The 22,001-nt window shown below is 37.0% G+C and overlaps 1 protein-coding gene and 1 long non-coding RNA gene across 4 annotated transcripts in view; one reads left to right on the top strand and one right to left on the bottom strand.

The window, feature by feature from the left end:
* Window positions 1-18,985, bottom strand: part of LOC121489332 — a 113,848-nt gene extending 94,863 nt beyond the window's left edge. For 2 of the 3 annotated variants that reach the window (XR_005987327.1, XR_005987326.1), the window contains exon 1: window positions 18,586-18,985. This is a non-coding gene — a long non-coding RNA (uncharacterized LOC121489332). The remainder of the gene's footprint in view (window positions 1-18,585) is intronic. The other variant, XR_005987328.1, reaches the window with a different exon arrangement.
* DLC1 (DLC1 Rho GTPase activating protein) overlaps window positions 1-22,001 on the top strand; it is a 406,473-nt gene that overhangs the window by 147,846 nt on the left and 236,626 nt on the right.

Below are 22,001 nucleotides of genomic sequence, written 5' to 3' on the forward strand. Positions count from 1 at the left end.
ATTTTGCAATTAGTTTTGTGATTAATGTTTATGTCCTCCACTAAAGTTTAGGCTCTGTGGTGGTAGAGAGCAACTATTGTATGCCCATACCATGCACGGAGGTGGCAAATATGCACAATTACAGAAAATGAATGAAAGCATGGTGATAAAGTAATGAACAGAGGGGTGTAATTGAGAAAACAGAGACATGAGGGAGTAAATCATTTGATAGGGTAGTCTAGAAAGGCCTCTCTAGGAATCTGGAACATTTAAATTATGAGAAGAAGCCAGCCCTGTGGAGGAAAAAAGCCAGGAGAAGAGATTTCTAGACAGGAAATATCCAGGGCAAAGGCCCTGAGACAGGAAAGAGTGTGGAATGCTGAAGGAACAGGAAGAGGCCAATGTGGCTCATGAGCAGTAAGCAGCTAGATCACACAGGGCCTGCAGACTCTGCTAAGTGTGAGTTTCATTCTAAACATAATGTAAGTTCCCTTTCCGTTTTCCACGCCTCTCTTTGTTTATAGTTTTGTTTTGGCAACAGGACTAAAATATATTTAAAAATTAGACACTAGATAGTGGATAATTAATCATGGACTATGAGGAATAGATGCCCCTCTTCAGGAGTGGAAGAGATGTGAGCTAATGCATCCAGGAAAGGTTAACCTACACAGGAACTCACCTCTAATTTCAGGCTTATCCTTGAAATTATTGCATTGTCAGGCACTTGGCTCCCCACTTTAGAGAGTACCCAGAAATTTAACTGCACCAAGACAGAGTGTTCTAATTTCATACTTGGTTTCCTCCACTTTGGAAGAGGTCAAGGAAATTTTCCCAAGCCGGACTTTACAAGTCTCCCAAACACAAGCTCTTACTCCACTTTTATTGGTTGTCTGCTGGCAAGTCAGCTAGGCTTCATGTCCTCTAGGAGCATCAAGTTCACCTTCCCCGCAGATTTTGTCTGCAGTCTACTACATGCTGATTCATTTCTGCACTGTAAGCAGATTCAACTTAAGCCACATCTTACTACTTTCCTCCTTTGGGGCAAGAAACTGGAAAATTCTGTTCATTTTTCAAAATGTTAGTGGTTGGCATCTATTGTGCCCAGTGGCTTTATGGCTGTGAGCTTGGATTTATTTCTCTGGTTTTAGGACATTCTTGATTCCTCTTTCTGCTTCCTTGACTATTGGAAACCTATCTTAGGTCAACCTAGCAATCAAATCGTTGCCTGAGCCCATGCCCAACTTCTAATGCCATGACTTCCTTATAGAAGATAACTTATAAATAAATGTGACTAATGAGGAGAACTGGGGCAGCAGTACTCTTGTCAGTCCTCTGAGTTCTGTCTAGAACAAGAACATTGAGTCTATTCCTTCCTACCCCACCAGGAGGGACATTTAATTTTGGTAGGGGGAGTTTGCCAAAAAAGTTCCTAAATAGTTTGTCCGGAAATTTCTTTGAAATATTCAAAATAATATGTAAAGGAGACGTTTATGCCACTTCTTTACTTTTTTAAAGATTATATTTATTTATTCATGAGAGACACAGAGAGAAGCAGAGACATAGGCAGAGGGAGAAGTAGGCTCCCTGTGGGGAGCCTGATGCAGGACTTGATCCCAGGACCCTGGGATCATGACCTGAGCCAAAGGCAGACACTCAACCATTGAGCCACCCAGGCACCCTTAAGCTACTTCTTTAAAATGATACTTGAGGGCAGCCCCAGTGGCCCAGTGGGTTTAGTGTTGCCTTTGGCCCAGGGCATGATCCTGGAGACCTGGGATCGAGTCCCACTTTGGGCTTCCTGCATGGAGCCTGCTTCTCCTTCTGCCTCTCTCTTTCTCTCTCTCTCTCTCTGTGCCTCTCATGAATAAATAATCATAAATAAATAAATAAATAAAATGATACTTGAAATGTGTATTAAATTCCATGGAAAATGCTTGTGTTATAAAGAAAGAAAAGGAATATAATATTATATAGAGCATGAGCCCAACCATGTAAAACAGCATACAAAGAAGGAAGCAAACCAAACTGTTAATGATGTCGGTATCTGGGCAGTAAGGTTATAGATTTTTTTAATTATTATTTTTTCATGGTTTTCAGCATTTGATAATTTGTTAGGATGTGGATTACTTGCATAATCAGAAAAATTAGATTCATTTTAAGAGAAACACACTGTGCAACCAGAATGCACAGAATAAGTGTTATCCTCCTGATTCTATGTGGTCTTCGACCTGGAACACATTAGAATTAACTGGGGAAAAAATAAATTAAATAAATAAAGGGTTGGAAAGAACTTTTGGAGGTGATGGATATATTTATGGCCTTGACTGTGGTGGCGGTTTTATGGTGTATACTTATCTCTAAACTCATGAAGTTGTATATCTTAAATATGACAGTTTTTGTATGTCAGTCAGATCTCAAAAAGTGAGGTTAAAAAAAAATTAACTGGAGAACTTTTTAACACTCCCAGTTCCTAAGGTAAGCCTTTTACCAATTAAATCAGAAGCAGTAACCCAGGCATCAGTATTTTTAAGTTCCCAGATGATTTCAATGCACAGCCAAGGTTAAGAACCATTGGTAGACTAATTGGATAGCTTAGTGGTTTGCAACTCTGGCTGCAATTAGAATCTCCTGGGGAGTTTTTATAAGACCAATGTATGGTCCCTAACCCCAGGTTCTGATTTTAATTGGTTTATAGTAGAGCCCTGGCAGCAGTATGTTCTAAATTTTTCCAGGTGATTCTGATGTATAGACAGGGTCACATGCCACTGTCAGGTAAACTACTATGAGTTGAATATTCACTCTGGGAAAAGCTCTGAGCTGAGTGTTTCATGTGCATTGAATTCTCAGAATAATCCAGCAAGGTGGATAGTATTAAATTCACCTCACAGAGGAGAAAACTAAGACTCAGAAATATGAAATAAATTGCTCTAGCAACCTACCTCTTTTGAACCCAGGTTGTATCTCATATGAAGATGGGCAAAGAAAGCATTCTCCCCAGTTTTGGGATAAATGGGGAAACTGGGAGGAAGGCTTTCTAAATTCCCGAATATAGAGATTATGGCATACTCACTTTTTTTAAAGATTTATTTATTTATTCATTCAGAGAGAGAGAGAGAGAGAGAGAGAAGGACAGAGAGAGAAGCAGGTTCCATGCAGGGAGCCCTACATGGGATTCGATCCTGGGTCTTCAGGATCACGCCCTGGGCTGCAGGCACATACTCACTTTTAATTGTTGATGCAGTAGCTCTTCATAACAAGTCTTTCAACTAGCAGTTGTCCCATTCAATTTCCACGTAGAACTCTATCATGTGTAACCGTATTTGCAGTCTATGGGACATTCTGTTTACTCATTCCCTGACAACCTGAACTGTATTAGTTAAACTTCACGTGTGTTCTAGTACATACTATAATGCTTTAGAATGTAAACCTCCAACTTGTTAAAAGTTTCAATAGTATTTCATTGCCTCACTTTATGACACTGCCCATCTTCTGAGATCATGGCATGGTTGGTATTTTTATTTTGTTTTAAATCTTATTTTTGGTAATAAATAGTTAATTGTATTTTGAGACTTTTTTAAAGCATTTTGCAAAACTCCTTAGATAATTGAAGGCACTTTAGGATGTCACAAAAGCAGCTTTAGGATTACTGTTCCAGACAGATTTCAACATCACTAGATTTGCTGAGATCTCCTCTCTGATGCTTCATGTGGATTGAGTTCAGTTCTGCTGACTGGCTGAAAGTACACTTCACCCCTTCAGATAGTCAAGATTCCCACCACCCTCAAGCAGAACTACAAGTGCACATCACCAACAGAACTTGGCCCTTTTCGCTTAAAACCCGAGTCCCAGGTCTTTGAAGTAAAATTCATTCTCCCTGATTTGTATAGCATTACCTGAACGTAACATTACCCAATAAAGCTAAATTGATGGGTTGAGGATACAATATAATCCATTTCAATTACCAGGAGCTCCGGATCAGCTTATGGGGCAAGTTTTGTGAGACCACAAAGAGACCAGAGAACAAATACTGTTTAAAAAGATCACTTGTAAATGTTTTGCTTTTGCATGATAAAATAAGCATTACCTTTCAGATAATTTTGCAATCAAATATTGTCCACAAACTTGCAGCAGAATATAGTCTTAAGTTGAATAACTTTGGCAGTGAGTGTATACAAAAAGAAAAAAAAAGAAGGAAATGACCATCTTAGGTGCTAGAATTCATATAAAAGGAAAATCTTTTAGCATTTATTATTTGGTTAGCATTTTTATTTGGCTCCTTCCTTAGCAGGAATTTTATGTTGTACTATAATGGATAAAATGGAAAAATATTTTAATGTTTATTCTTTAAAAGGAAAAAGGGAGCAGCCCGGGTGGCTCAGTGATTTAGCACCGCCTTCAGCCCAGGGCCTGATCCTGGAGACCCGGGATCAAGTCCCACATCGGGCTCCCTACATGGAGCCTGCTTCTCCCTCTGTCTCTCTGCCTCTCTCTCTCTCTCTCTCTCTCTCTCTCTGTGTGTGTGTGTGTGTGTGTGTGTGTGTGTGTGTGTGTCTCATGAATAAATACAGAAAAGTTTAAAAAAAAAGAAAAAGGAAAAAAAGGAACTCATGATATTTCTTTCATGTACTATAGATCAGGAGAAAACATAGGAAGCAAATTAATGATAGTCCATATTGCTAAGGAAACAAATAAGAAAAAAATAGTTACCAGAGAAATCAAGGACTTTTGGACTAAATGCAAAGCAAAGGTCATCCCTCATCCTTCTACTAAGAAAGCACTTATACTTTGCAGTCTCAGTAATCTGGAGGAAACAAAACTGATAATTTGAGATGGAAGCTGATTAAAGCTTTAGCAAAGTTCTTCAGGTTACTTTATCATTTATAAATAAAAACATCTATGTACATGTACTTTTATACATGGGTATATTTTACATGTGGATTTTACATATATGGGAAAGAGACTTTTTGACACCATCAGTTTCAATTAACTAGTGAGTTGAATTTTTCTGACTTACAGCTGTTGGCTCCAGAGAAACTTAAAGTAGATAGAACAATATTCGTTATAAAAGCAACATGCTATAGAAAGTTTAGCCTTTAAAGATTTACCTGGGGGAATTAGAGAAAATTCTTATCTCTTTCAAGATAATACCTAATTTATGAGAATATATATGCAGGTATTTTAATAAAATATGTATCCTAAGTGGAATTTATATTTTTTTATTATCCAGTGGCCCTCTTCTAATTTCTTCCAAGTATTTTTATGTCATTAGAGAATTGCAAAATTTCTAATATGTTATTAATCCAGGGTACTCACATGGCATTGGAAAAAAAATAGGTATTTTTCATTCATCCCAATTTTCTTAAGAGTTTGGCTTATCTGTTACAAAAATATCTCAACTATTGTAATTCTCAAGAGAGAAAATTCTGAAGAATTATGATTTGACTCACAAAAGGAGAATCAACATGTCGTCTTGAGCTTTATTCAGAATTTCACAATCCTTGCTAAACCATAAAGGAAAGGCCAAACACAATAAAACAGCAGAAAACCATAAGAATGTGCCAGAGTTCAGAGAACAATTGCTCCAGGCTTAACTTCATTGACCTTTAATCTCTTCAGGGCATCGGTGATTTTTCTATAAGGCATCTTACAACGTGACCAAGCTCAAGCCTTGCATAGTTCCCCTGCAAGCTGGAGTCATAACAACAAATGTCAAACTTGGCTTTTGGTGCCGAGTAGTTGGGTAAATTTGCCCAATAAGAAATATAACATTTTTCTCTGGGATGGCCTATTTGAAACACGTAGGTTTCAAACACGTGAGTTAGGATATAACCTCTGACTCAGGGAAGAACTTTTCTGAGGCTTCTCTGACTTTTGCTTATAAAGTGCTTTGACCCAGAAGATCTTCTAGAACTCTAAAACTACCATCTTAAAAGTGAAATACAACCTAGGAGGGAGAAAAAGAGTACTGGTCAGGAAGTCAGAATTCCCATTACTAATGCACCACTTATTATCCGTGTGATCTTCAGAAATGAAGTTTGGAAATCATTTATTAAAGTCCTGTACTATAGGTTAGGACTGGTGTTATAGGGGTAGGACTGGTGCATATAGAGCCAGTTGCTGACTTCAAGAAGCTCATAATTTAATAGAAAATATAAATTTATACAAATTATGATGATATTCTTTGAGAAATGATATACAAGCCTTTGGAAAAATTCTGAAGAGACAGGGAGAAATAGATAACCAGTTTTGTTTGAGGAGTGTTGGCAGAAGCATCTGGAGGGGTTTCAATTAGGACCTTGAAAGGTAATCGCCAGTAATCTGGTATGACGAAAATACACAGTGTAGGAGAAGGATACTTTAGATAAAATGTAAGTTGAGACAAATTGAGAAAAGTTTTGAATAACTTGCTAAAGAATTTGGGTAACACAGGCTGTTTGGGACTAAATTTCCTCATCTTTGAGTAAGGGAGCAGACGGGACCATATCTGAGTTCATGACCAGGTCTAAAGTCTAAATGAGATTACACTAAAAGTTCAAGAGGAAATGCTTTTGTATGAAATCTGGCCAGATACTATCAATTCCTGTAAAGATAGTACCAAGGTAGTTGACTGTTACTCCCAATTTTAGAAGAATAATCTTCCCTACATCATCATATCAGGGCTTTACTGGGGCAGAGGGAGGTGGAGGGATTTTTTTTTTTTTAATGGACCAACACTACTTTGTGTTATACATGCAAAAAGAATACTTTCCAGACTTTAAGCTGAATTACTTAAAATGTTATTTTAGAATGATAAAGCCACAGGATGAATTGGATCACCCAAAATTTGTATAGTAAAGTTCTAATCTCCAATGTGACTATATTTAGAGTAAGAAAGCAATTAAAATGAAGTCATAAAATGAGCCCTGATCACATAAGAAACACCAGAAAGCCTGCTCTCTCCCAGTGTATGTCCTCAGAAGATGGCCATGTGAGGATACAGCAAGAACGGTCATCTGCAAACCAGGATGAGAGTCCTCACCAGAAATCAAATCTGCTTGACCCTGATCCAGAAGAGTGAGAAATAAATTTCTGTTGTTTAAGCCACCTGGTCTATGGTACTTTGGTCACTCTAGCTAATACAGATACCAAATAAATGATATTATTACAGGATAGATTTTTTTATGTTTCAGTTAAGATATCAAAATCTGTTTTTAAAATGTGATTGCAGTTTTTAGAACTTTTGAGTTTCTAGTTCTTTGTAGTAATTATGAAGCACTAGAAAATACCATAGTTTTAACTGGTCATGCAACTATATGATGATTATAAATATAACCCTTTCAAGGACACCTGGGTGGCAAAGTGGGTTAAGCCTCTGACTCTTAGTTTTGGCACAGCTCATGATCCTGAGGTGGTGATACTGGTCATGATATTGAGCCCCGAATCGGGCTCCTTGCTCAGCAGAGTGTTTGCCTGAGATTCTCTCTCCCTCTCCCTCCATCCCTCCCACTCATGCTCTCTCTCTAATATACATAAATCTTTAAAAATATATACAACCCTTCCAATGATGTTTTATTTCTTTCAAACATCTCCTTTTCTTCATATCTGAGCTTTATCAGTGGGCTAAGTATTAGTGGCATTCAAAGAACTGGGCTAATGAACTTGGTGCAGAAGTGAATTTCAGACCAAACAAATTCACTTTTTTTCTTCTAAAGGAGTTCTGTTTATGTGCATGCCTATACTAAAAGCTCTGGTAATTATTTTGGTATTCACTCAACACAAATCTTTTAACAGCTGCTTTATGCCAGATACTATGTTGGGCCCTAGGAATAGACAAAGGTGGAAATGATTCTCTGCTTTCCCTAAAGTTCAAAGTCAAGTCCATAAGACAATGAAATTGCAGTGACGAACGATAAAGTATGCTAAGGGCTATGATAGAATACAGGTTGCTGTGGGAGCGTGGAGGAAGAGCTTCTAACTAGTTAGAGAGCCAGGAAAGGTTTCCTAGAAAAAGTTTGTTTCAGCAAAGCCTGGAAGGAAGTTGGCATCTATGAGGTACCAGTAATGTCAAATAAAGGAATTTTAATCAGTTGGAATTAGCCATGCAAAGAGGTAGGGAATGAGTTCTTAGGCAAAATAAACATCCTGTTTGAAGATCTGAAGGGAAAAGCATAGCCAATTAGAAAAACAAAGAGAAGTTCAATATGGCTGGAGGAGAGAATCCCAAGAGGCTGAAACATAGAGAAGCAAGTCTCCATGAATGAACCCCTTTGCCCATTTCACTCTCAACCATCTTTGAATAAATTAAGAACTGTGCCACTGTGTAGCATAGAACATTAGAGTTGGAGGGAGCTTTCAGAAAAATAATCCTTTGTTGTTTCAAGTAAACAAGCAATAAAAGGTTGTGAAACTTTTTATAGGTATTATGTAGCAGTTCAAACATATTTTCTTCACCTGGCTGAGAAGAAATGCCACCTATACAGCTGAGAAAGAAAAATTCTTCAGATGATCTGAAATCCCTGACCAGAATGTTCCCTCCTCTCTATCCTCTCCCTGGGAGTTTCTCTTGCAAAGAACTCACCATGGTTTAACTTCTGCACCCTGTCTGCAGTTTTGCAGTTCCAAGAGCAAAGCTACCTCTAGCCACCCTTCAGGACAAAGTGGTCTATGTTAAAGACAACTAAGAAGTCAGAGTAGAATCATCTGGAAAGTGAAAATTGTATCATATCCTAAATTAAAACTCTAGTTGAAAAACATTTATCCAGAATGGGCTATTACCCATCTCTACATATCTTAAAATCAATCATGTTTTGAATTGAAGAATAAAATTGAGTTTTCCAGATATTTTGATCTAATGAAAAAATTACTCAGCTTATGGTTCTAGACAACTTGTTCAGATATCAAACTTATCTATAGTGTTTTGAATATATATATTAATAGTATAAATAGTATATTATTATTTATCACTTAATTTTGAAAACTAAAAGGACTGATATCTACACAAGTGAACATTTCTATTTTTAAACGAAGGATAAAATAATTCATCCCATTTTACAAAGCAAGGGTTAATGTTTAGCCAGTCGTAAATATTTATTTGACCTCGTTCTTATCTGCTTGGTATCTTACACCACCTCAAACAATGTCTCTTAATAAAAATGCTAAAAAGTGAAATCCATCATATCTGTTCCTTTCTGCAAACTTATGTGTTCATAAAATTCTTGAGACCTTACAAATCCTTTCATCTCAGACACAGAAGTCTACAGATGAGGAAACCAAAGCCAGAGAGAGTGAGTGATCCATCCAGCTGAGTGCTTCTGTGTGTAGCTTGGGTAGGAAGTAAATAGTGTAGCAGGGTTTGAAGGCAGACAGTCTGGCTCCATGACCTGCCTTCAACCACAGTGCTCCATTAACTCTTTCTAGTTGCATTTAGTATTTAACTTTTTTTTTTTTTTATCATAAAGCTGTCTCTACATGATTTCCTTTTATCTCTTTATAAGCATATGGAGCCATTCAGCACATAACAGGAAACACATTCTACGTGTAAAATTCAACAAAATTAATCACTAATAAAGATTTATTGATTTCTTAATGGTGTGCAAAGCACTCCATTGATGTTTTTGAGAGCATAAGAACTCTCTGAGTTCTTATGTAAAGAATGTTACTGAAGTTTTTTATTTTACTCTTTCTACATTCCCATGTTTTTAAAGTTCCTACAGGCAATGTCTGGCATATGTGAATTAAACATTTGTTAAATGGTTGGATATATGTTATTATATGCATAGAAATTAATGTAATTTAAAATAATTTGAAATAGTGTATATTTAATTTAATATAAACTACTTCAACTGGCTTTATTTGGAATTTCTTTTGAAAAATGTGTCAGAACCTAAACATCCAGACTTACTCTTCTAAGTTGGTGTCAGCAAACTTTTTTTAAAAAAGGGTCATAAAGTAAATATTTCAGTCTTTGTGGGCCACTGCAAAAGTAGCAGGGACAATACTTAAACCAAAGTATTGGGATGTGTTCCAATATCATTTTATTTGTGGACACTAATATTTCAGTTTCATGTAATTTTCACATGCCATAATATATTTTCTTTCTTTGTTTTTCAAACATCAAAAAATGTAGCTTACAGACTAATACAAAAACTAAGGAGGATGGATTTGGCACAAAGACATAAACATGCAACCCCTTTCTTAGGGATTACATTGGAAAAATTAACATTACACTGATAGTGTAGCATATCATCAGCGGAAGTATATGGATTTGGGATTGAACCCCAACTCTGTTTCCTAGTTTGTGACATTAATTTCTTCAATTCTTCGTGATTCAGGTTCTTCATCTATAAAACAGGAGTAACAATAATACCTTCCCCATTAGTATATTGTGGGAATAAATGAATTGATATATGTGAAGCCCTTACAACTGTGCTTGGTATATAATAAATACTACATTTACGTTTAGTAAATACATAATCTCATTGTTTAAAAATACTTAGGACTCCTTTAAAAGACTTTTAAAGCCAAGTTACAAATCCTGGGAGAAAACATCACCACACTATCATTACCTATTTTATTCATGGAAACTGCCCCTAAATTTGTTCATTTCAAAAAAAATCTAAATCAAAGTCAAAAATTGACTCTGAAACTTGTTACTACATTTGACTGTTGCAAAATATTATCTTCTATTTTAAAAGAAGATACCAAAAGAATGAGTACTAAGTCTGAAAACAATTACACAGAGGATCTTCTTGGTAAGGTGGGAGTAATAGAATCATTAAAGTTTGTGGTCCTCTAAGCTTACTATCCTAACGTAAACAATTCTCATTTATATATAATCCTTCGAGTGCTTTTCTTTATTATTACACTTCACATTTTCACATAAGGAGCTTAAAATCTTAGAGAGGAAATATACACACTTTAAAAATTTCAACTCCGTGCCATAAATGATAAAGAACATACAAGTAATAAAACAATGAGTACTCTGGAGGAAGGCTACATGAATACCAGTTGAGGTAGGTATAATATCTACCATTAGAGTACATTTGGTAGTGGGCCTTGGAAGAAGGGAATCCAAACTTTAAGAGAAATTAGAGGTGTGGTGTGAGGTGTTTTTGTCCTCCAGACACCTTCTCCTAGTAACAGATCTGGCCTCTGGCCACAGAGGGGAGCACGTGATCTGGCTTCGCTCTTCATAATAGCTCCAGAATTTCTCAGACCTGTCAAACAAGACTGCTTATTTTCCTTTCTGGTCACAAACTAAAAGATGTTATTTTCAGTGTGTTTACAGTCATGTTGCCCACTGAATGTAGAAGCTGGGGCCAAAAATTATTCAGCAAACCAAAGACAAGCAAAGGAGAGAGTCCTGATACAGTTAGACCTGGTCATCCGGAGGCCACATCTACCTGCAAATTCAGGATGTCTGAAATGCAATATATCTTCTTTTTCCTCCCCATATCTCTTGTCATCAAATATCTCCTCCTTTCTCATAGTCAGCTTCATATTACCTGATCATTCACCTAGAAAACTAGGAGTTGGTCAGGTTTCCTCTCCCCAGTGTACATCAAATCCAGATCCTTTTGCCTGTTTTTCTTTGTAATATTTATTCCTTATTCGTATCTTTCTCTAACAAAAATGAGCAAACCTGTACTCCATCTCTCTCTTTCTCCTGATTTCTGCTCTCACAACCTCGAGACCATGACCTGAGCCGAAATTGAGTTGGATGCTCAACTGACGGAGCTATCCACATGTCCCTATTTCTACATTTCTAAATAACATGCTTAACTGATATTTCTTGATTTTTTCCCCTTTTAGTTATTTAGCTCTAGAAGATAATATTTAGCTTTCCTACCCCACTCACATGTACACACACATACACACTGTATTATATTATTATATTCTCTTACTTGAAATTAACTTTTTTTTTTGCCCTTTAGTTGCTTCCTTTGAGTGAGACAGGGCTTATTTTCTACATTCACTTCACTTACTCATTTTCAAACTCTCTGCCAAAACTATAAAACTTCTTTCAGTGTGTTAATATTATTGATTTTGTATCTATCGAGTTTGCTTTATCTACTTTATTTTTTTCTCAAGGATATTACTCATCGTGCTTTCCATTTTTCTGCTTCTTTGTGGACTATGTGTTATCTATTCCTCTTCCCATCTATCAATCTGACATCATCATCCAGGGTATTCTCTTTGGCTCATCCTGGGTTGGATCCCTTCTTTTATAGAATTGATTCATATTTCCCTGTTTTGGTTTACTTCCTTGTTATGATGGAGCAGATTCTCCAATGACTAAGAAACAGTGCAAGGAATGTAATTTTTGAAATTAATTTCCATGTTTGAAAATGCTTTCAATCTGCCTGAACACTGGATTGTAGTTCAGTTAGGTATTGAATTCTAGGTTAGAAATAATTTTCCCTAAAAATTTCTAGATATTACTTGATTGCTTTGTAGCTTGCTGTTTTGCTCTTGAGAAGACCAAGGTCTCTCTGAGTCCCAATTCTATATGCTATCTATTTTCACCTACTTAATCCAAAATTTGAGTCTTCTTATCTCTAATGTGGTGAGAATTTACAATGATATACTTTAGTATTAATCTCTTCCCCTTTCTATTTGTGGTCACTTGTTCATCCCTTTTAATCTGAAAACTTATTTTTTCTTTTCTGAAAATGTGCATGCATTTTTTAAAAATAATTAATTCCTCTTGCATTTTTAAAAACAATTAATTCCTCTTGCATTTTGTGTTCTTTTTTCATATTTCCTATGACTTGCATTTTAGACCTCTTGGACTTATCCTCTATTTGTATAAGCTTTGTCTTCTATATTCTAGGTCTTTACTATTTTTAATCCTTCTGAGAAATTTTAATTTATTTTTAAAAATCTCTATTGAATTTTGGTATTTCTCTTTTAAAAAGACACCTGAGGCCATTCATGTTCTCTGCATAGTCCTTTTCTATGACATCCTGATCTTGTTATGATACTTTTTGTCACTCACTTTTATATTGATTCTAATTATGGGTTTCCTTTGCATTATCCCTGTTTCCTCCAAATTTCATGTTTTATATGTATCCTTTTTTGTCTTGCCTTTCATGTTAGCAACCTTCTCTATATGTCTGGTGAGCTTTGGCTCTGTTTATATAAAGATAAGTCACTAAAAGTGATTTAGATGCTGGGGCACCTGGGTAGCTCAGTCAGTTAAGTATTGGCCTTCAGCAGGGTCATGGGATCCAGCCCCATCTGGGGATCCCTCCCTCCTTGCTTCTCCCTCTCTCTCCCTTCCTGCTCATTCTCACTCTCTCTTTCTCTCTCTCTCTCTCTCTCTCTCTCATGAATAATAAAATCTTTTTTTAAAAAAGTGATTGGATGCTGTGCATTGGGATGGGGATGGGAGAGGTTGGCGGATTGTTAGTAATCTGGTTGAGACCCAAGTCTTTTTGAAAGTTTTTCAAATCTTGACTTCTATCAGTCTTCTCTCTTTGGATGACAAGTTTCTCCAGAAATAAATTCTCCAGCACTTCCTAGGTAATGTCTGGCTATCAGAATTCAAGTTGCTGAGCAGAAGGGAATGCTGACTTTCACTTACTCTCTATTCTCACTGCTGCGCCTCATCCAGCCCTCTGCTTTGCCCAGTATCCTTGGGTCCAGAACCTGTCCGATTTGTTTCTCTGGAGAGCAAACTTCCTGTCTCTTGCTGAAATGGCAGATGGGCAATTAACTGGCTGTACAGCATAGGGTTTGGGATCTGGGGATCTGGGGAGCTGTTAGATATAAAGTCGTTCCTCTTCTTTGCATCCCCATATACCTGTCCCAGTCTTCCAGAGTAATTGGTACCCCCGATTCCTGAGCACTCTCAGGGTTTTGTTTTGTTTTCTTAGCTCAACGAATATATATTTCCCTCTTAGTGATTTTCCCCCAGGAAGGCTGAGACCATGGCTTTCTACAGCCTATAACATAGCTTCAAACAGTCTATCTTTCCAGAGTAATAATATTCTTACTCTTATCTTCCTGTCACCTTCCTTTCCATTTTTCTCCTTGTATGTTCTTTTTCTTTCTCTCTGTTTTTTTTTAACTATTATATTTTGGGGAGGAAATCTAAGTTAAATGAATGTGCTTATTTAGTCATATTTAATCAGAAGTACTTAAACTTTTTGAATTCAAAACCATGCCCTCCATTCCCACTATCTATACTCTAACAAAGAGTCTTCATAAAGTCTTAATCATCTTTCTTATGGACTCTTGCAACAACCTCCTAAATGGTATCTTTTCCAGTCTGTCATCTTTAATTCTACTTCTAACACACCTCTCTGTTCATCCATCCAAAATGCAAATCTCTCCATGTCACTTCTATTTGAACTTACCAGCTCTGTATGCTCTAGAGAATATCTCACTTCTTTAGTATGGCTCACAGCCCTGAAGGATCCCTTCTCTCTAGCTTGGCTTTGTACCCCTGCTACATCATGTACCTTAAGCTCCAACAACTTGGAGTTTGTGCCCAACCACCAAACACACACAAATCCCCACATGGAGATCAGACTCTCTCCTACATCCTTGCATTACTATGTACTTTTTTTTTTCTCTTTCTCCCCATTTACCCCATATTTCTGTAAGTAAGGTCATCTCCAGGAAGCATTTGTTTTTAAATTGCCTCTCTCTCAAGGATTGGGAGCCCCTACTCTGTACTCATAGAAAGCACCTTATCCATATATACTTCATATACTGAAATGAGATTCTCATCTTCTGTGCCCATAGAACAGGAACTGTTACTCAGTCATCTTTCCTGATTTGCTCATGACCTAAACCTCCTGGACATGGCCACAGACATACTCTTGATGCTTCGCTTCTTTCCTCCCTCCCCTGTCTACTTTCTGGTACCTGGGACTAACCTCTAACCCTCAAACTGATTTAAATGAGAGTTAAATCTGCACATGAAGCATGGCCCCACATGGGCTGTATATTCAGAAGAAATTAAATTCCCAGGCCTGCATCTTTCTCATGCTGCCACCTCAAACATGGTGGCATGTCCAAACATGGACATCTACTTCAAAGATGTCCAGCCCTGTCCCTCTCAATCTCAAAACACTTGTACATCCTAAAGCTCTATTGATGACATACTTAGGGCTGTATCTGATTTTCTTCAGAAATGTAGATAAAAGCTTTCTTCATCACCATTATTATTAAAGTGTGATTCGGGTTTTTTAAAGGCCACCTGATATATTTCTCCCTTTGTTTTCTAAAATATTCATAAAATACCAATATTATGGTTTTAGGTATTCCAGAAGAATTAAAACCTTGTCAGAAATATCTGCTGCACCTGGGAAAAGGGAAGCAAGAGAACCAATCACAGGGGTTGCAAAATAAAAGGGAGAGTGTGAACTGGGGTTTACACTGGCAAGACCACCCAGCCACTCCATTCCCTTCTTTCTGGACACATCCCCACCGTGGACTATGGGAAAGTCAGTGATTCCATTACATTAGAGGAACTCTGCACTTTGCCATCACGTTCTTGTACCTGCAGCTCATGTTACAAAGAACTAGAAAAACAGTTAAACTTTATGTACATGATGGCTTAAAGGGATTTTGTGAGCAGACCTGGTAATCCAGCCACCACGTCAGTCCTTTTGTCTATGAAAAAATGGTTTCAGAGTTCTACACAGCAGACTTGAAAGTGAAAATTTAGACCACAACTTGTTTACAAATTCAAACAAGTCTACATTTCATTCCTGCTGCTGATTGAAATCTTAGACTATGATTGTGAACAATTTTTCTCCCCTCAAAGCCTTGAAATGTGGTTCAAAATTCTAGCTGAATTGAAAGAAACTCTTCTAAATGCTGTTGTGAATCTCTTCACATAAGAAAATATGTACACTCAAAATTTAGCCAAGTTTTAGAGAGTAACATAATATTCTCCAAGGATAGCAGTATATAATCCCAAAGTACAAAACTCTGGACATATTTTGAAAGAGCTTTTCTCAATGTCTGAGATCCTTGTGAAGTCATTTCCTAATGTAATAACAGGTATCTAGTTTATGTAGCATGATATGGAAAACGTGCAGCACAAAACACAAATAACAGATTTGAATGGTTTTCTAGTATTTATATGAATAACACCTTAACACCACCAAAGCTTTATAAGTCCTTTTCTAAGGTCATCATCTTCCCACCCTAACTCATTTCTGACTTTGAAGGTGTGAACGAAAAAGTTCACCTAGCCCTTGATTTAATCATATGTGTACATTATCTCTCCCAAGAGATCCCTCATCCTCCCCAGCCCAGACCTCTGAACTGTCTCTTGGCTTCTTCCCTACCTCTCTCTCCCTCCCAAAGTAGCCTTTAACTACTGCTTCGAAGAGATCCATTTCCTTGACTTTCTCTGCAATGATTACTTTGTCTTTTCACTCTCGGCCAACTGAAATCAATGGTCTTTTTAATTCTCAATTTGGATGTTACTACTGCAACTCCTGACATGGTAGGCTCAGTGTATGACAGTTGGATATTGTTGAGGAGGGATAAACAAGGTTACAAGTTCTGTCCCCAAGATTTCCTCTCCTCTAAAATTTTATCCCAGTTTCTTCCACTAGCTCTTCTATCATTTATGGACAAATGTGTTTCCTCTCTGAGCATAACTCTCCTCACCATTTGCCAAATAAGAGGGGAGAGAGGGCTCTAAATTCCTGTTCTGCTTCACTGTTCTGGAATTATATCTATCCACCTTCTCAGTGTACTAGAATAGCGTTATCATTTCTCATTATCCACCTATTATTCAGTTTGGCAAAATAATTACATAATTAGAAATTGACTAAACTTAGTAGGTCAAATGTATGCACACAATTAGGTTGATTTCTTTTCATACCATATGCAAACTATGTCTAATGACAAAGTGAAGACCACTTCTATGAGTTATTACTTTCTTTCCCTTATTTCTGAGGCCCAAGGGAAAAATATCTACCCAAATGATTTTATCTACACTTGCTTTCCTGGCATATCAACCTGACTTGTATTATAATGATCATAGTCATTGTAACAGCTACAGAGAGACAGTGGCTAATCATGTGCATTGTTGTATAAGTAACCATTTCTACCACCTTTTTTGCAAAAACTGTTTTGCTGGCACTACTCTGTGGCAGACATGAAAAACCCCTTCTCACTCTGTACTCTGTCTTCCACTTATTTACTAGAATTTCCTTCTACATTGGAAGTACTATAAGTGGAGAACCTATAGCTAATTTATCTTTGTACTTTACTAAATATAAAATATAGACTTTTGGTAAAATAAGTGTTCAATAAACATTGAATGAGTTAATGAGTAGATGAATGAATGTTTTATAGGACAATAACATAAATTCAGAAAATATCAAAGCAAAAGAAATCCTAAGATTCTGAGAAACCCTCATCATTTTCCCAAAGGAAATAGTACTAACCAAACATCTTGATGGCTTAGACTGTTTGTGCTATAATTGTGGAAACTTTTGCAACTGAGTATTTAAAATTTGGATTCATTCTATGTCCAAATATCATGAATATTGACTTTAGATTCACTTACTGTAAATTTATTTTCAAACCATTGTCTAGAAAAAATACCTCTCTAAGAAAAGTCAGGATGGTATATCAATATATTGAACCAATGTCACTAAAACTATCTTCTGTATGGCAAGAGTCTAACTTTTACCTAAAGAGAATCCAGTATAGGAAAAGAATATAGGCTTTGGAATCAAATATGACTCAAATGCATGCCTTTTAATTTACTAACAGCTTGACTTTGGCAGGCCACTTGTTATCTTAGACCCTCTTTTACTTACCCAGAAAATGGGAATCATTCTCTTCCTCCTACCCACCCCCTCCTCCTCCTCCTTCTTCATCTGCCTTCAGAATGTTTAAAAATCAAATAAGATTATATATCTAGGTTACCTGGCATAGTGCCTTGTACAGATTAGACAATAAATCCTCCCCCATCTTGTAACTTTTATTTAAGAACAGTTTAGCTCTAAATGTACAGAAACATGCAGTTTTAATGCTTTTTTTCCATTCAGTGAACATAATTGATTAGCAACACCACATTGCATAATCCCAGGAGTTGTGTAAACGGCAGCCTTGTACATGATGTTCCTGTCTCAGGCAATGAGCCATCACTTTCTGGTCAGAATAATCACTTGGTGTAGTTACACTTAGGGCTGCTAACAATATGAACAACATGAAATAACTGCAGGAAGCACAATAGTGGATGACCCAATATCTCAAACCACTCAAATCACTGAGGAATCATAAATTCACCTCTCCTTGCATCTTCTAAGTAAAGGAAATTATAGAAAGTGCAGGTATATGTGCTTCACAGAGATATCAGTAATAAATAGTAAATAAGTATCCCTGCTTTTTGGTGGGTAAAGTGTGAAGGCAATAGAAATTAAGAGGGAAATTAAATCACTCTCAAGTAGTCAAAGTAAAAAATGATTGTTGAGTTCACCATAGTCACATTAAAAATAGAGATAACACCTCTACTCTGATTAGTCTTGCCTTTGATATATACTGTGTTAGTCAGGGTTCTCCAGAGAAACATAACAGAGAGACAGAGACACAGAGATAGACACAAGGCAGACATATAGACACAGGTAGAAACAGAGAAAGGCTTACTTTAAAGAATTGGCTCTCGTGATTGTGGGAGCTGGCAAGTCTGAAATCACTAAAGTAGACTGGGCAGGCTGGAAATTCAGGAAAGGGTTGATGTTACAGTCTTAGGTCCAAATTCCAAAGGCAGCGGGTTGGAAAACTAGACAAGATTTCTGTGTTGCAGTGTTGAGATAGAATCCCTTCTTCTTTGGGAAACCACAGTCTCTGCTCTTAAAGCCTTCAACTGGTTAAAGGAGGCCCACTTACTTTATGAAGTATAATCTGCTTCACTCAAAGTCAACTAATTTAAATGTTAATCACATCTAAAAAAAGGTCTTCACAGCAATATCTAGACTTCTGTTTGACCAAACAACTGGATACCACAGGCTAGCCAAGTTAACACATAAAATCAATCATCACATATCTCTCACCTGACCAAATCGTTTGCTTTTCTTCCCATTCTAATTATACAGAATCTTCCAGAGTCTCCTCCATATTTGCTATGTATTTTAAACATTTCTTCCTGAAATATGAAGTAAAAGCTTCTTAGCATCTGCATTAAATAGTAAATTTTTTATATATTAAATTGCAAATTGTAGTAAATTAAATTGTAAATAGGGTAGTTCCTATAACCTGTCATGTATTACTTCACATTTAACACATTCATAGAGAGAAAGAGTAGGGTTTTACTTTTGTTTTGTCATACCTCATCAATCATATTTAGAATCTTTATGATTGGAAATGATTTTTAGTTTGGAATTCACAGAGTGAAAGCAAATTAACTCCTTTAACTCACACTTGCCAGATGTATCTCTTGATCTTATATATTTAAATTTAAAGAGCGTCTTTATTGCTAAAATAAGTACTACCTGTCTTATAAAATGGCTTTAAGTTTAGGCATTTTATTATTTTACTTATTGAAAGATTGTTCAGCTGACAACTTGGCTGATCTCATGTTCACACGTGATTAGAGAATTTGATGGATGACTTTTGGTCCTTTACACTCGGGTACAGATGTAATCAGTCTGCTCTTGGCTGGCCTTGATGGGGCCTGTTCCTCCCTGGGGCACCAACCTAAAACCTGCACAATGTTTGAAAAGTGTCTTGCATCTCGGCAGCTGCATACCAGGAAGATGAGCCTGCCTTTTACTTACTGCAGTCACCATCTTGACTCCCCTACTTCAAGGCTTCCTGCAAGGATTCTTAGTAACATTCCAGCCTCCATGACACCCTTGTGGTGCTTCAGTCAGAGACTCCCTGGGAATTCTTCAAGCCAGCGATTCTCAAAATGTGATCTTAGTAGCATCAGCATCACCTAGGAACTATGAGAAATCAAAGCTTCTGAGGCCCCTGAGACTACGCTTGGGGCCCAGCAACCTATGTCTCAACAAGCCTTTTAGGGGAATTCCCAATACACTTTAGAGTTTGTTCTAAGTTAGATGCACAGCACGTGCCCATACCCTAGGTGCGAGTGAGTTCACACTCAGAGCTGCATTACAGGTTCACCTACTTCATTCCTGTCTGCAGGCTGGTCTGTTTTACAGAAGACTGGAGATACTGGACAATTCCCGGTGGTCCTGCTATATATGATTATATTTGTGAAGCTGTCCAATTTCTTTTTTTTTTTTTAATTTTTATTTATTTATGATAGTCACAGAGAGAGAGAGAGACACGCAGAGACACAGGCAGAGGGAGAAGCAGGCTCCATGCACCGGGAGCCTGATGTGGGATTCGATCCCGGGTCTCCAGGATCGCGCCCTGGGCCAAAGGCAGGCGCCAAACCGCTGCGCCACCCAGGGATCCCGAAGCTGTCCAATTTCTTGAGGGCTTTCTTTTCCTTTCCTCCATTTCCTTCTCTGGTATTTGTTTATTACAGATTTTTTTTTTTTTTGCAGTGTTACAATTATAAACTAGAGAAATTGGTTCAACAGGAAAAACAGTGCTTTTGCTGAAATGTGATCCTATGTTCATTATTTTTACTCAGATCCCACCAGATACAATGTTTGCCTTAGCATAAGTCTCAAAGGAGCAACATTGATCTTGAGTATCCCTATCGTTTGATGAGATTATGCCTTTGTCAGTGCCACGGCATGCAGAACCCTAAACCTTCAGACAGAATCAGTGCTGCTAAATTACCCCAAAGAACAAGAATAGTTCACCTGCAATTGGATATAGCCATAGAGCCAAGTTTAACATTCCAAGAAGTATATCACCGTCATATTTTAAGCTCTTCAGAAGCAAAGGCATACATTTTACTTTGTGAATCTTTGATGGGTGAATTAATTATGGAGTTTACGACTTAGCCCAGATGGTTACTGAATTTAGAAGAACATTGAAATGTGAAGTTTACAGTAATAATAAAACAAGAATAGGCACTATGGTGTGTTAACATTTTAAGGAATCATCAGCCAAACAACCTTATTTAACAGGAGAGGAAATTGAGGGCAAAAATTCATATCCATTGGGTCTATGACAGAAAAAAAAATCAACAAAAAAAGGAATAACAAAAAGTAAGCAGTACTATATGGAAAAGAAAAGTCAACATACAACATTGAAGATGAAATCTAGCCTAAAAGGGTACCTGGAATGCCTTTAAAGGATATGTGGATGGCTTTCTCCTGCCCTTCATTCAAGTATCTGTTCTGAGGACACCTCACCAGAGAGGTTTCCCTGAACCCCCATCTGAAACCCTACCCCTACCTATCATGCTCTACCCCAACCTCTGCTTTCTTTCATAACACTTGTTATTACCTTATATTAATTGCTTTTCTCGCTGATCTTATATTTCATAATTGCTTTTTGCCCATCTTCCCTCCATAGAATATGAGTCCAATGAGAACTGAAGGGATTTTACACGTTTTATTCACTGCTGTATTTCTGTTGCTCTAAGCACGTAATAGACATTCAATCAATATTTGTTAAGTGAATGGAAAAGGAAAGAAGGAAGAAATGAATATGAACCCATAAGCCACAAATGAAACACATCATAAATTATAATTGTTATAGACTTTTTATACCAATAATTCTTAATTTGAAGAGAATCACAGTCCCTTTGTGTATTTAATAAAAGCTAGAGATTGTTTTCTTAAAAAATAAATGAGCACATGCACAAATAAATTTGGCATGCAATTTTAGGGGTTCAAAAACTAGGGGGTCCCAGGTTAAGAAACTCTGATTTCTATTAGATTTAGTTTTGTAGAAATGGTCATTTAAATTTAAATCAGAAATAATCTCTGATACTTAAGAAAATTTTCTGGAGATGAGAGCATTTCACTTATTTCAAAACTGAAACAAGGATAGGGCATCTCTTCCCTGTATCAAGCTAGAAATCAAGTATGATTTAAAAATACACACAAAGGGCACCTTGGTGGCTCAGTTGGTTGAGTGTTGAGCTCAGGTCTTGGTCTCCGGGTGGTGGGATGGAGCCCAGGCTCTGTACT

Source organism: Vulpes lagopus, chromosome 4 (genome assembly GCF_018345385.1).
Source record: "Vulpes lagopus strain Blue_001 chromosome 4, ASM1834538v1, whole genome shotgun sequence".
Classification (NCBI taxonomy): Eukaryota; Metazoa; Chordata; class Mammalia; order Carnivora; family Canidae; genus Vulpes; species Vulpes lagopus.